General features: G+C 40.6%; 1 long non-coding RNA gene across 1 annotated transcript in view; it reads left to right on the top strand.

The window, feature by feature from the left end:
• LOC127492391 (uncharacterized) overlaps positions 1-14,668 on the top strand; it is a 107,587-nt gene that overhangs the window by 89,970 nt on the left and 2,949 nt on the right. Inside the window, exon 2 of the long non-coding RNA XR_016215134.1 lies at positions 8,908-8,988. This is a non-coding gene — a long non-coding RNA (uncharacterized LOC127492391). The remainder of the gene's footprint in view (positions 1-8,907; positions 8,989-14,668) is intronic.

Below are 14,668 nucleotides of genomic sequence, written 5' to 3'. Positions count from 1 at the left end.
GTTGGCCCCAAGGCTTTATTTTCTTTTTTTTTCATAATGTAGCTCTTATTTTTTATTTTTAGAATGAAAAATATGTGACACTTAAACATTAGAACATGTAGAAAGTTTTTCATATCCATGTAGTTAATTTTATGTGCTATCGTGTTTTTTTTTCTCCCCAAAGAAACCTTTAATTTTAAGGAGTACAAATTTCATAGGTAAAAAAACTTTAGGAATATAGTGATTCTTCCCAGCATACCTGCCATCCTACTCACACTTCCACCCCTCCTCCCTCTCCCATTCCCAGCCATTCTCCATTAAGATTCATTTTCAGTTAACTTTATTTGCAGAAGACCAGCTCTATACTAAATGAAGATTTCAACAATTTAGACACACACACACACACACACACACACAGAACAAGTTTTACAGTTAATTCTCATAATATATCTCATAGAGGACAGAGGTCCTGCATGGGAAGTTAGTGCATAGTGACTCCTGTTAATTTAACAATTAACACTCTTATGTATGATGTCAGTGATCACCCAAGACTCTTGACGTGAGCTGCCAAGGTTATGGAAGGATTTTGAATCCACAATCTCCATTAGTATTTAGACAAGGACATAAGCAAAGTAGAAGTTGTCTCCTGCCTTCAGAGAAAAGTTTATCCTTCTTTGATGGCTACTTCTTTCCACTGGGTTTCACTCATAGAGAGCCATAGAAATCCTTCATGTAGGATGTTTTTTGCCATAGTATCTTGTATTTCCATGCCTGAAATGCTCTCATGGGCTTTTCAGCCAGGCCAGAATGCCTTAAGGGTTGATTCTGAGGTCAGAGTGCTGTTTAGGGCATTTGTCATTCTAAGAGGCTGCTGTGTAGACTGCTTCCCATGTTGGAACATTTTCTCCTTTTTATTTCTATTATTATTGCCAGACACAGATATTATATAATCCCTTTAACACTTAATTCTATGTATATGATCATTTTAACACTTAAGAGGGCATTTTTACCACCCAGCTTAATTGGATTTGGGGTCCCATAGCAAGTTTTCAAAGTGTACCAGACCAGAATGCCTTAAGGGCTGATTCTGAGGTCAGAGTGTTACTTTAAAGCAATTGTCATCCTATGAGTCTGCTGTGTGGACTGCTTCCCATGTTGGAACATGCTCTTTTTAAAATTCTATTATTATTACCAGGCACTTGATCCTATTTATATGATCACTTTGACACTGAATCCTATCTATATATTCCCCTTAACACTTAATATGATCACTTTAACAATTAAGGTGGTATTGTACCACCAAGCTTAATGGGATTTGGAGTCCCATGACAAGTTTTTAAACTGTACCCATAGAAGTAAGTCCATAGGAATGTATGTAGAACTATACAGCTTTATAGTGACAGACTTCCTCCTCCCTCTCTTTTTTCTCAATCTTATTTTTTTGACTTTATACACATGATTTTTCAATTGACTTTATACACATATGGTTAACTCTATGTTAAGTAAAGAGTTCAACAGATAGTATGAAGAGAAAAAAAGAAACAAAATTCTTCCTCGACAGGACAAGGGGAGCTCAATCCATCCATTCTTGAGTGTCAATTTCACTTTTTTTCACTTTATTTTTGGTGCTAACAGATCAGGGAGTTCTAACATATCAGGGAGAACATATATTTGCCCCTTTGGGACTGGCTTATTTCACTAAGTATGTTTTCCAGATTCATCCACTTTGTTGCACATGACTGGATTTCACTTTTTTAAACCACTGTGTAGTATTCCAAAATGTGCATATCCCATAATTTCTTTATCTGGTCTTCAGTTGATGGGCACTTAGGTTGATTCCATGTCTTAGCTATTGTGAATTGAGCTGCAATAAACATGGAGGTGCAGATAAATCTTTTGGTTGCTGATTTTATTTCCCTTGGGTAGATTCCCAGGAGTGGGATGGCTGGGTCATATGGTAGGTCTATATTCAGTTTTTTGAGGTATCTCCATACTGTCTTCCGTAGTGGCTTTACCAGTTTACATTTGCACCAACGGTAGATTAGGGTGCATTTTCCCCCATATCCTTGCCAGCATTTGTTGTTTATTGATTTCTGTATGAAAGCCATTTTAACTGGGGTGAGGTGAAACCTCATTGTGGTTTTGATTTGCATTTCCCTGATAGGTAGTGAGCCTGAACATATTTTCATGTGTCTGTTAGCCATTTGAATTTACTCTCTTGAAAAATGCCATTCAAGTCTTTTGACCATTTCTTAACCTGATTGTTTTGCTGTTGTTGAGTTTCTTGATCTTTTTTTTCTGGTTATTAATCTTTTATCAGTGTCATAGTTAGCAAATATTTCTCCCATTCTGTCAGTTGACTTCACTTTGCTGAGGTGACACACCAAAGTTTGGTGTGGTAAAAAATATATTTTTTTTTAATCAGAGGGAAGGTTTGTTCTTTTCTGTTGTGATGCACTCAGCTGAGCTCTTCTCCTCAGTGAAGACCAGTGCTATGTGCTAGTCCCAGGGAGTATATTATTTGTTTGCTCTGCCACAAGGACCACACAAATGACCTGTGTAGTCTTCAGTGTAAGCTCAGATTCCCCAGCAATGCCCCTCACCAGGTAACCAGAGAGCACTGAGCACATGGGGCCTCCCACATGACTGCTGATAGTCCCAGCCATACCCTGGGTCCTCTCACACAGCCTCAATGTTTTTCACAGTCCAGGCACACAAGTTTCCCACAGTCACAAGCACCCAGCCCCCTGTCTGTTCTCCCAACTAGACTCAGTTGTCTCTGCTTGGCTGGTTGCTGGGTGGGGACACAAACTGGTGAAGCTGTTATATATCTTCAAAATGGTGCCTGCTCTCTATCAGTGTGTTACAGGACACTGTTGTAGTGTGACTGGGAGAGGGAAACATGCCTTCTGCTTTTTTTTTCTCCTTTAGTTTGGCAGATACACTGTTCCCCATGAGGTTCCAAGCTGGATTACCTCTAGGTTCTTCCTTCAGCTTTTTCACCAGAGGCTGGAGCTGCTGCAGTGTGGTCTTACCTCATTCTCCAAAGCTGGTGTGGAGTCTCTAGGCTGCTGGGGTCCTGAGTTGTGCACATCCACACCCTCCACATATGTCCACTGTATCCATCTAATTTGTGTAGAGTTTCCTCTGCTGTATTTTCCATAATTCTTCCATGAGACTGCACTCTTTCCACTTTTTTAAAACTACCTTCTTCTAGACTATAGCAGTATGCTCCCTTCCTGCTCCACCATCTTAAAAAATGCATGTATGTTGCTTTCAACATTTGCATTTTTTTGAGTTTGGGAATTTGAGGCAAATATAATGGTGAATTTAATGGCTCCTGAGGATATTCCTTTCAATAGTCCTAGATGTGTTGGTACAAGCATGTAATAATATTTCAATGGCCACTCTATATCTCACATTGTATAAAATGTTTGACAACATCCTTCTGATATGCTTCCTATTAGTATCCCTTTTTATATGTTAGACCAATGTAGAGATGCTGAATAACGTACCCAAGAATTGGTATTTAAATCCAGGAAGATGATTTCTTTCTAGTGCCTCTGGCTGTAGTCATTGTTGGGATAGAATTCTTCATGAGTTTCTTTTCTTTTTTTTTTTTTTTTATTTTTTTATTTTTTTATTTTTGACAGGCAGAGTGGACAGTGAGAGAGAGAGACAGAGAGAGAAAGGTCTTCCTTTTGCCGTTGGTTCACCCTCCAATGGCCGCCGCTGCAGCCGGCGCACCGCGCTGATCCGATGGCAGGAGCCAGGATCCAGGTGCTTTTCCTGGTCTCCCATGGGGTGCAGGGCCCAAGCACCTGGGCCATCCTCCACTGCACTCCCTGGCCATAGCAGAGAGCTGGCCTGGAAGAGGGGCAACCGGGACAGAATCCGGCGCCCCAACCGGGACTAGAACCCGGTGTGCCGGCGCCGCAAGGTGGAGGATTAGCCTATTGAGCCACGGCGCCGGCCTCATGAGTTTCTTGCATTTCTGTTTTTGTTGTGAGCAGAAGAACTCATGGTCTTGTTGTAAACTATCTTTTTCAGGACTTTATATAATTCTCAGCCTTAGATGTAGTATTTTCTTGAAAAATTAAGGGCAAGTTTGTGTATTGTCCAGTATATATAAAAGATAATCTTTCCAGGGGCAGAGGTGAGGGAAACTTTCTGTCTATTATGTTTTTTTTATTTTTTTATTTTTATTTTTTGAAAGGCAGAGTGGACAGTGAGAGAGAGAGACAGAGAGAAAGGTCTTCCTTTGCCGTTGGTTCACCCTCCAATGGCTGCTGCAGCTGGCGCACCACGCTGATCCGATGGCAGGAGCCAGGTACTTCTCCTGGTCTCCCATTGGGGTGCAGGGCCCAAACACTTGGGCCATCCTCCACTGCATTCCCTGGCCACAGCAGAGAGCTGGCCTGGAAGAGGGGCAACCGGGACAGAATCCGGCGCCCTGACCGGGACTAGAACCCGGTGTGCCAGCGCCTCAAGGCAGAGGATTAGCCTATTGAGCCACTGCGCCGGCCGCTTTCTGTCTATTATAAAAGAACCAAGTCCTCTAAGCTTAGGATTTCTCTCCTCTAATGACACCCAGTGTGTGTGCAGGTATCACCTGGCCCTCACTGCATCAATTTATGAGGATTGGGACTAGGGTAACAGGGTATCAATGCTGATCTTCTGGATACTGCTATTGCTATGAGTAATAAAACTTTTTTTCTCTGACCCATAAATCTCCTGTCTTTTCTATGAAACTGTGGCAGGCTAATTTGTTAACCTCAAGGCAGTTATAATCTCAGGTGCTTCTTAGTTCTTGATTGTTTCTGTGCAGGGCACACATGATTATTTCAATTCCTGGTTCATCTATATTATCCACAAAGATAATGTGACTTTCTATGGGAAAGTTGCTTTCTGATGATCAAGATATCTTTGACAAAGTGCTACCAGGTAGTATATCCCTGATAACAGCTTTTGTAATTCTCCCCTTTCTTAGATAATAAGTTTATAAGTAAGAATATCAGTTTTAGGAGGTAGCCTAAAAGGTTACTTCTAATGAATACTATCTTAAAACAGTTTCAAATTCAAGTTTGCAAAATATGAGTACCTTGCTGGGTTGCCTTGGTTGGTGCCCTTAAGTGCTGTAGACTGATTTTTGATGGGTGAAATAAAGTCGCTCGGTCCAAGTTTGTTATTTTAGAGCTTGACTTTTTTTTTTATTATTTAGTAAATATAAATTTCCAAAGTACAGTTAATGGATTACAATGGCTTCCCCCCATAATTTCCCTCCCACTCACACCCCTCCCATCTCCCGCTCCCTCTCCCATTCTATTCACATCAAGAGTCATTTTCAATTATCTTTATATACAGAAGATCGATTTAGTATCTATTAAGTAAAGATTTCATCAGTTTGCACCCACACAGAAACACAAAGTGTAAAATACTGTTTCAGTACTAGTTATAGGATTACTTCACATTGGACAACACACTAAGGACAGATCGCACATGAGAAGTAAGTACACAGTGACTCTCATTGTTGACTTAACAATTTGACACTCTTGTTTATGGCGTCAGTAATCTCCCTAGGCTCTAGTCATGAGTTGCCAAGGCTATGGAAGCCTTTTGAGTTCACCGACTTTGATCTTATTCTGACAGGGTCATAGTCAAAGTGGAAGTTCTCTCCTCCCTTCAGAGAAAAGTACCTCCTTCTTTGATGGCCTGTTCTTTCCACTGGGATCTCACTTGCAGAGATCTTCCATTAAGGCCTTCTTTTTTTTTTTTTTTCCAGGGTGTCTCGGCTTTCCATGCCTAAAATACTCTCATAGGCTCTTCAGCCATATCCCCATGCCTTAGGGCTGATTCTAAGGCCAGAGTGCTATTTAGGACATCCACCATTCTATGAGTCTGCTGTGTATCTTGCTTCCCATGATGGATCGTTCTCTCCCTTTTTGATTCTATCAGCTAGTATTAGCAGACACTAGTCTTGTTTGTGTGATCCCTTTGACTGTTAGACCTATCAGTGTGATCAGTTGTGAACTGAAATTGATCACTTGGACTAGTGAGATGGCATTGGTACATGCCACCTTGATGGGATTGTATTGGGATCCCCTGGAATGATTCTAACTCCACCTTTTGGGGCAAGTCCAATTGAACATGTCTCAAATTGTACATCTCCTCCCTCACTTATTCCCACTCTTATATTTAGCAGGGATCACTTTTCAGTTAAAATTTAAACACCTAAGAATAATTGTGTGTTAATCACAGAGTTCAACCAATAGTACTAGAACAAAACAAAGAGAAAAGACTAAAATGGATAAAGTATTACATTGTATATCAACAGTCAGGACAAGAGCTGATCAAGTCACTGTTTCTCATAGTGTCCATTTCACTTCAACAGGTTTTTTTTTTTTTTGAATGAGAAATATATGTGACATCAGAAGCTGTGTAGCATCAAGAGGCACAGAAATTCACAAAAACCATTATTCTTGAATAAATAATACATGTTTGAAGAAACCTTTAAGTTTACTGGAGGAAATCTGTTTTTACTTAGTTTGGAAAAGTGATTGTTAGCATGTACAAAGGATATTTTTAATACAATGATTCTAAATATTGTACATTTTCAGTTTGGGATGAGTGTTTGGAAAAGTTCTATTGAACTTACTTCTATTGAAGGGTTGAACCCAAAGGCTTTATTTAAATTAAAATTTCATGTACTTATCTAATCTCTCCCTAAATTTTCTGCTTAGCAGATCAGGCATATGACTTACTCAAGACACTGTGTAGTTACTATGTGGGCAGGAGGAATACAAAATATGAGTTTCTCAGCAGAGTTTGGTCAGTGGTGCATTGGGGTGCAGATTTCAAAGATGTGTGCATAGATTTTCCTTTTTAATTTTATGATTGAATTAAAGAACTGGTCAGTGGCTGGTTTGGAAATATGACAATATTGGCTGCCCCTACGCCTGTCCTGGCCTGTGTCATTGTATGCTTCCCACAGACCAGTGTTCTCCAACTTCAAAGGGTCTCAGAGTCCCCAGAGAGCTTGCTGTTTCAGTTTGATTCATTTGATGTGGAGTGGGCCTGAGAAATCGCTAGGAGTACACTTTTAGAATGAATGCTCTGGACCTGTCCTGCATGACTGACAGTGCCTCAGGCCTGGGGTGGGAGCTTGTTAGAGGATCAGTACTAAAGCTTTTTTTCATAGTTATCTTAGGGAAAGATAGGAACTTTACTTTTTCTAGGGAACTCTCCTTCCACTTTATTCAGATGTTTTGTGTTCATTGTATTCCTCTTTTACATAAGTCTAAGGAAATCCTGCCATAATCCATTTTGAACTCAAAGGGAAGTTGAAGCCCTTTCTCATTTCTTGTGTTTTTTATCCATGAGACTTTCTTCCCTCACACAAGAAGCAACCTCTACTGATTTTTCTCAAAATACCTACTTTTCTAGGTTTCGATAGTTACATGTAAAGAGCATGCTCACAGAGACATTCAATATAAACATATTGGTGACATTTTGGATGGAAGACCTGGAAGAACTATTAAAATATTTGAAGATGGATGAAGTCACTGTTCACAACAGTGACTTCTGGAAAAATCACCCTCCTTCCTCCTATTTTACATTATCTCTAATGGTGACCCTGGTATTCCAAACGGTTTAATTTCTGTAAGGACTCACGGGACTGAAGAGATTCCTGTAAGGAAAACTCAAGCTCAGTATTTGAAAACAAGCCGCAGGTAGTCACTCCTTTCTTTGTTTTAAGCATAGTGATAGGTGCTTTGCTTACCGAAAGGCTCAAACACTGAATATACCCATTTAGCCCATCCAAGATTGACACTCCTAACAAGAGGACATTTTGAAAAAGTACATCAGGACATGACAATTGAGCCCAGCAGCCCAGGGAAGAAGCACATCACTGTGGCTGGATGTTTCTGGTACAGTGATCAGCAGTGAAATGATTAACAGTGTTGGCATTTAAGTGATCATAATTGGGTTTCAAAGTTAACAGCCCATTGAGATAAATAGTGGAAGTTCACACCTCTCAGTGCTATTGTTTATCAGACTGTCAAGTTGCAGAATCAGGAAGACAACATTAATGTGGCTCTGGACACTAATTGCCCAAAGCCAAGTTACATCCACCTGGGAGGGCCCTTTGGGTATTTGCTCAACTAAAATGTCAGGGAATATGCAATACTGGGATCCTGCATTGCCTAGTGGCAGACAATATTGCATTATTTTGATTCATAGAAAGCAAATGATACAAGAATATGTTGGAACATTCAATAGGAATCTCTGGTTTAATAGTGTATTGGCCTAATTTTTCTCCTCTCAAATGGCAATGAAATGGCTCACTTGGATCGAATGGTCCCTGATAGGAATGAGAAATCAAATAATTTAAGCAACAGCAATGAAACTCCCCTTTGCTCCTGTGAATTAGATTTTGTAACCTCTATTATTGTCCTAAAGGAGTTACATGTACATTCTATCAATAGAAAAACATTGAGAGCATAATTAAATTAATTTTCATAGAACCGATTTTTTTTTTCACCATTTAGTTTCCATGCATGATTGCATGCTGCCTGATGTTCAATAAGGGTGGAAAGTGTAGTTTCAGTTTGTAAAATAATGATTTTTTTCAAAAGATATTCAGTAATTTAAGGCAGCAAAAATGAGGTGGGAGGGGACCCCTAACCCTTAAAACATGAAAATGCTGCACCTTCTTAGGAGTGTTTGCCTTTTCATGAAATAAAGTTTCCTGAAAGTAGAAACTCAATGGTGTTCCTTATTATCACTGAGGTGAAATAATTGCTGAACAACTTTTAAAAATTATGTCATTAAGCAGAGAAAACTGAACTTTAGAGCCCCCTATTTTTTCTTTTTGCTCCTGGAATATGACTTTGTCTTTGCTTATATTTCCGTCTCTCTACCTGACAGGTTAAAAAATGGACCATGGCATTCACTCTAAGTCCTACATCAGAGCTAAGTGATGACCACAAGGACAATGATGGGGAGAAGGTATGTAAAGGCAAGAGAAAGAAAAGAGGAGCAGAGGCAAGCATACAGGGGAGAGGATTAGAAGCGGGTAAACTGGAGAGGAGGGAGGCACCACCAGATACCTTAGGCGCTAGGACCCTTATCTTCTCACATCTTAATTAGGAACGAATGTCTTTTGCTTTGAAAGTGAGAAATTCTGCATAGGGAAACTTTTCCATGAAAAGAATTATCCCAGAAATAAATGCCTCTAGTGTTTCTGACAGTATGGGGGATGTTTTAATTTCTTACTGTTGAGTCTTCCACCCCATAGACCCTGACACCTGAGAGTCAAAATTCGGGCAGCAGAGGCTGTTTATTCCAGACTGTTTATTCCAGAGTGGACATGGGGCTGACCCAGGACACCAGTAGAGCCCATGGTCTAGTGACTGGGGAAGAATCATGATTTATTGATGTGTAAATAGGAGGAGACTGTGAACTCATTGTGGCCAAGTTGTGTGTCTTATTAATTTTAATATCAATCTGGGTCCAGTGCTGTGCATAGACTTTATATTTTTAAGAATAAATGTGGAAATTATGCTAGACACTTTAAAATACAGTAATTACAACCTTTTTAAGGATATATTAAAAATTTCTTGGTTGTTATATTCATAGCTTTTATATCATACATTAAACAACGTATATCTTTGAAAATGTTTCCACAGTACTTTTGGACACTATTGAACTTCTTGAAGTTTGAGTGCATATCAATGTCAAGGACAGAGAGATGTACCCATAATATAAACCATACTGTGATGGTCAGTTTTATGTGTCAGCTTGGCTAGGCTATTGCCAGTACTTCAATTAGATAGCAGCCTAGATATTGCTATAAAGATATTTTGTAGTGTGACTAAAATCTATCATCAGTTTACTTCTAGTAAGGGAAGTCCTCCTGCGTAACCCTGGTGGGCCTGATCCAGCCAGTTGAAAAAGTTAAGGGCAGAAGGGGATTCTCTGAGAAAGGAGGATTCCTCCTGTGCCCAGTAGCTTCAGTCTGCCCTTGAGAGTTCCAGTCAGCCCTTGCACATAAGCCAGTTCCTTGTAATAAATCTTTCTTGCTTGTTTACTTAAAAAATTGATAATTTACATACATTTTACCCATTTAAAGTGTATGAATAAGTGGTTTTTTGTATATTACATTATTTTTAAAAAATTGTCATATATGTATGTACTTGGCACATGTGTTCAGTGGCACTAATTACATTGACAATGTTGTGTAACCATCATCATTATCTATTTCCGAAGATTTTCATCACATCAAACAGAACCATTAAGCAACATTAATTAACCATTGCATTACTATTAATTAACCATTGTAACCATTGCTAACATTAATTAACCATTGTAGACATTAAGCAACAATTCCCCATATTCCTTTCTTCTTAGCCCCTGGTAAATAAATCTCTAATCTATAAAATAATACTCCTCATCTGAGTCAGACTATTCTAGGTATTTCATATGAATAGAATAATATAACATTGGTCTTGTATCTGTCTTAAATTTTAAAAATTCACCCATGTTGTATTTTAAAGTTGCTCATTCCATTTTTATGGGTGAATAAATTTTATTGTATAATATAGTACAATTTATCCATTCATCAGTTGATGGCCATTTGGATTTCCACCTTTTGGCCACTGAGACCAATGCTGCAAAGGATAATGGTATATAAATACATGTTTAACTCCCTTTCAATTCTTTTAGATATTATATTTGTGAATGGAAGTGCTAGGTCATATACTAGCTGCACATAATTTTTTAAAAAGATGTATTTATTTAATTGATGTATTTATTTGATAGATATCCATTGGTTCACTTCCCAAATGGCTGCAATGACCAGGACTGGGCCAGGTTGAAGTTGGAAGCAAGGAATTCCATCCAGGTCTCCTACATGTGTGGCAGGGGCCCAAGAACTTAGGCTACCTTTTGCTGCTTTCCCCAGCACATTAGCAGGGAGCTGGATTGGAAATGCAGTAGCCAGGACTCCAACTGGTATCCATTTGGGAAGCCAGCATTGCAGTGAGCAGCTTAACCCACTGTGCCACAGCGTTGGCCCATTTTTTTCAACATACAATTCTCCTTTCCTAGTTGAGCCCTGGCTGACAGTCAAGATATGGGGAAAGGGAAAGAAAAATAAAACGGGACACATTTGCAGAATTGAAAGTAATCAATGTTTCCTATACTTGCTCCAGTTATACATAGTTTAAGCTCTTATAATCCCATTATTCACTTCCTGACTCTCTCTCCCATATCTCCTAGAAGAAACATTCCACAGCTGGTGTATACCCTTCTCATCCACATTAACACATTTTCAATATGTGCAAGTATATATAAACTACCACTGTATTTTGAATTTTAGAAATTTGCATAAGTGACTCAAGTCTTTATTTTTTCCTTCTGTGCATATTTATCATACATTCATACAAATCTGTGCATGCAAATCTGGTTCACTTATTTTAACTTTTGAGTAGTATTTGATTGTAAAAATACCTTTTACATTCCCCATTCTAATTTTTCACTACTTCAAAGAACACTACAATGGATTCTTTTTGTATTTCCTTATGAAAATAGAAAACTTTAGGAAATAGCAAAGTTTTAATTTTCATTGCATTTTTGTCTGTGGCTCATCTGATGTTTATGGGATCTACTGAGTTTTTAATTTCCAAGACTACTTGTTTTAGAACTTTTATTTGGCTCTTTTCAAAATTACATGTTCTTTTTACATTATTTTCTTATTGTTTCATTATGAGATTGCTTTCACTCTATATAAAGGTGGTGGCATAAACAGAAAAAGTAGTGGCAGAAAACAAAGAGGGAGGTATTTACAAGACTTGGCAACTGAACATGGGAAGTGAAGAGAAACACAGGATGAAAACGCTAACAACAACTAACATTTCTTGAGCACCTAGTATATGTCGGGCACTCTGCTAAACATGCTGTATGTGTGAACTCATTAATCCTCTGTGCAGTAGAGGATCTGACCCTGGAGCAACTCTTGGGAAGTAACTCTGGGCCCGATAAGAACGTTTATGTTACATGGGGCCTTGGGCCATGACAGATAGTTTGTGATAACCATGAGATTTTAGGTGGTGCTTTGAATCCCATATCAGCTTGACTTTTGGTCACATGGGTGGTCAGCCATATCTATGTGACTGACCTCCATTTAAAACAAAACAAAAGCTGGATGGACAGATGCCCTTCCCTGGCTCATGGTACTCAGTGCATGCTGTCAAACATTGTTGCTGGGAGAAGGGAGTGCTCTCCACATGACTCCATTGCAGGGGGACAGCGTGAAGCTCTCTGCTGGGCTCCGCCCTATGAGGATACTTCAAGAAGTTGTTGGAAAATTGAATTAAAGATCAGCCTAAGGGTGGGTGTTTAGTGCAGAAGTTAAAAAGCTGCTTGGGGCCGGCGCCGCGGCTCACTAGGCTAATCCTCCGCCTAGCGGCGCCGGCACACCGGGTTCTAGTCCCGGTCGGGGCGCCGGATTCTGTCCCGGTTGCCCCTCTTCCAGGCCAGCCCTCTGCTGTGGCCCGGGAGTGCAGTGGAGGATGGCCCAGGTGCTTGGGCCCTGCACCCCATGGGAGACCAGGAAAAGCACCTGGCTCCTGGCTCCTGCCATCGGATCAGCGCGGTGCGCCGGTCGCATCGTGCTGGCCGCGGCGGCCATTGGAGGGTGAACCAACGGCAAAGGAAGACCTTTCTCTCTGTCTCTCTCTCTCTCACTGTCCACTCTGCCTGTCAAAAAAAACAAAAACAAAAACAAAAACAAAAACAAACAAACAAAAAAAAGCTGCTTGGGACACCCACATCCCCTGTTGGAGTGCCTGGCTTCAAATCCCAGCTCCATTTCCAATTTCAGCTTCCTGCTAATGTGCACTCTGGAAGGTAGAGGTGATGACTCAAGTACTTGGGTCCCTGCCACTCAACTGGATCAAATGGAATTCCAGACTCCTGGATGTAGCCTTACCAGACCTGGCTGTTGAGGCATATGAGGAATTAACCTGTTGATGGAAGACCTCTGTGTCTCTGCCTTTTAAATTAATTAAATTTTTAAAATAAACATACCTTCTTTCTTCATGCTTTCTTCCTTCCTTTCTCCCCTCACCCCTCATTTTATGTTACATTACCTTCATTCTTTATTTCTCTGGGAGGAAGAGAGAGACCTTCCTTCTGCTTGTTCACTCCTCAAATGCTCGCAACAGCCGCGGCTGGACCAGGCTGAACACCAGAAGCTAGAAACTCAATAGGGGTCTCCCACCAGTGCTTGGGTCATCTGCTGCTGCTTTCCTCAGCACATTAGCAGGAAACCTGTTCAGAAGTGGTGCAGCTAGCACTTGAACCAGAGCTCCGATATGGTTATGCTGGTGTCATAGCTGTGGCTTAACCCTCTGTGCCACAATGCTGGCCTCAATTAAAAAAAAAAAAAAAACTCTTTAAAAAAAAGACAAGTTTATTTTGGTGCTAAAATGTTTTGAAATCTATGTATATGATTGTATGAGGTTTAAAAGTTCATGAGGGTGGACCTTGTGGTGCAGCAGGTTAAGTGCCTGTTTGGGATGCCTATATTCCATATGGGTGTGCTGGTTTGAATCTCAGCTCATCTGCTTCCAACCCAGCTTCCTGCTAATGCATACTGGAAGGTGGCAGGTGATGGCTCATGTACTTAGGTCTCTGGCACCCACATGCGAAACTCAGTTCTGAGCTCCTCCTGGCTTCTGCCTGCTCCATCTTTGTCTGTTGTGGCATTTGGGGGAATGAACCAGTAGATGGAAGATCTCTGTGTCTCTTTTTCTCAATTCATTTCAAGTTTATGAAAACAAAAATTGTTTAAAAAGTTCAAGGAAAATGGATATTATGAAAAAAGTGTGCATGGATTTCAAAGGATTTTTGCACAAAAATGTTTTTTATTTATTTATTTATTTATTTTTTTTGACAGGCAGAGTGGACAGTGAGAGAGAGAGACAGAGAGAAAGGTCTTCCTTTGCCGTTGGTTCACCCTCCAATGGCCGCCACGGCCGGCGCGTTGCAGCAGGCGCACCGCGCTGATCCGATGGCAGGAGCCAGGAGCCAGGTGCTTTTCCTGGTCTCCCATGGGGTGCAGGGCCCAAGCACCTGGGCCATCCTCCACTGTACTCCCTGGCCACAGCAGAGAGCTGGCCTGGAAGAGGGGCAACCGGGACAGAATCCAGCGCCCCGACCGGGACTAGAACCCGGTGTGCCGGCACCGCAAGGCGGAGAATTAGCCTAGTGAGCCGCAGCGCCGGCACAAAAATGTTTTTCATTGTACTTTTCAGAACTTTCTTGAAAAATGCTTGTATGTGTCTCTTTCCCCTGCTGAGTTTAGTCTGTATCCTTTTGGTGTAGTAAATCATAATTGTGAACAAAGAACTTTTCTAAGTCCTATGAGTTCTTGCCAAATATTGAGCCTGAGGGTGGTCTTGGGGGACTTCCAAATTGCATCCTCACAAAGCCTCTTCAGGTGCATTTTATCATTTTTTAAGACTTACTTACTTATTTGAAAGGCAGAGAGAGAGAGAGAGAGGTCTTCTTTCTGCTGATTCACTCCCCAGATGGCCACAATGGCTGGAGCTGTAACAATACTAAGCCGGGTGCCAGGAGCTTCTTCCTGGTCTCCCATGCGGGCACAAGGACTTGGAGCATCTTC

Source organism: Oryctolagus cuniculus, chromosome 10 (assembly GCF_051225735.1).
Source record: "Oryctolagus cuniculus isolate XC-2025 breed Fujian yellow rabbit chromosome 10, ASM5122573v1, whole genome shotgun sequence".
In the NCBI taxonomy this organism is placed as follows: domain Eukaryota; kingdom Metazoa; phylum Chordata; class Mammalia; order Lagomorpha; family Leporidae; genus Oryctolagus; species Oryctolagus cuniculus.
The sequence above is the reverse complement of the archived record's forward strand: the minus strand, read 5'-3'. Positions and strand labels throughout refer to the sequence as shown.